This window comes from Malurus melanocephalus, unplaced genomic scaffold (assembly GCF_030028575.1).
Source record: "Malurus melanocephalus ecotype Western Australia unplaced genomic scaffold, MMel_1.1 scaffold_1664, whole genome shotgun sequence".
In the NCBI taxonomy this organism is placed as follows: domain Eukaryota; kingdom Metazoa; phylum Chordata; class Aves; order Passeriformes; family Maluridae; genus Malurus; species Malurus melanocephalus.
In genome coordinates, this window is record NW_026624896.1 from 298 (window position 1) to 2072 (window position 1775).

Sequence of the window (1775 nt, forward strand, 5' to 3'; positions counted from 1 at the left end):
TTGTGTCACCCCAAAGCAGCTGAGCTCAACGGTAGCCAGTGAAAGCCTTGTCTCTGCCTGGCCTCTGACCAGCTCCCATGCAGGGTTTTCATAATCCAGGGGTTTTCATAATCCAGGGTTTTCATAATCCAGGGGTTTTCATAATCCAGGGTTTTTCATAATCCAGGGTTTTTCATAATCCAGGGGTTTTCATAATCCCGGGTTTTCATAATCCAGGGTTTTTCACAATCCAGGGTTTTTCATAATCCAGGGTTTTTTTATAATCCAGGTTTGTCTGGTTTGGAAATGCACCCCATGGCAAAGGCCAGCAGCTCCTGTGGGACTGGGAAAGGCCAGCAGGGTTAATGCCAGCCTGAATGGATGGACCCCACACCATTACACACCCAGGCACTGCACTGAATTTGTATCTTCACATCACTGATCCCATACAGAGGATTTTATCAAATCGTGGAGGCAGAAAACCCTGTCCAGGTAGAAGGGACCTGTGCTGTCACCCTCCCAGCATCCCACCTTCAAAGGAATCACCAGACCTTTTTCTAGACTGAGACGTGGCAATAAATAAGATGAACTGAGTGTCAGGCAGTGCATTTCAGTTCATTCTTGCCYTGTCCTGTGTGCAGTTCACCTCTCCAGCTCCCATGGGAGGGGATCCACTCCTGATTTCAGCTAAATGGCTCCTGCTAAAGCAGGAATTGCTGTTCTAACCCTTGCTATGCAGCTCACTCGCCAATTGACCGCTGAAAATTCACTTAACCTCTGCCTCTTATGTAAAAAGAACAGTGCTGAGAGGCTTAATTAATTAAGTGGTCCTAAAACGCTTTTAGAGTTGCATTTGACTTCCACTTGTGCATAAATTCATGTTGGRCTAACAGTGACTGAGGGCATCATGAAAATGAGACAGCACCAGCCAAAGCATAATTACATAAATACAAAAGCTTTTTCTCCCAATCACAGAATCACAGAATGGTTTGGGTTAAAGGTTCTTTGAGCTCCAATCCCCCTGCCTTGGGCAGGCACATCTCACACCAAAGCAGGATTCTCAGAGCCCCGAGCTGGCAGTGAGTTACTGGAACAGACCCCAGAGGAGCTGTGGAATCCCCATCCCTGGAATGGTCAAAGCCATGGGTACATCAAAGGTGAAGCCACAAAAACTCCCATTGCTGACCCCTCAGCATTTGTCTGAAGTGTCTCAGTTTCTGTGTGACAATGATGAAATGTCATGGTGACACTCCTCCAGCACCAAAGGCTGAGGGCTGGAAGCTTCCARGACCTTTTAATTCCTGCTGGGGTTTGGTGGGTTTGTTCTGCTCAAAGGAGAGAGCAGAGATCCCTGAAAGGAGGAATCCACCCTCGGGATCTGCCCTGGGACTGCGGGATGGGGACACCAAAGGTGTGGGGATGTTGGGATCCTGTGCAAACATCGGGGCTGGGGATGGGTATGAACACCCTCCGAGATGGGAACTGGAGTGGCAGTGACACACTGGGACACACACAGTGGGACACACTGGGACAGGACTGGAACACACTGGGACACACTGGGACACACTGGGACACACTGGGACACACACACTGGGACTCACTGGGACACACTGGGACACACTGGGACGCACTGGGACACACTGGGACACACTGGGACACACTGGGACACACTGGACACACTGGGACAGGCTGGGACACACTGGGACACACTGGACACACTGGGACACACTGGGATGCACTGGGACACACTGGGACACACTGGGACACACTGGGACACACTGGGACAGGACTGGGAC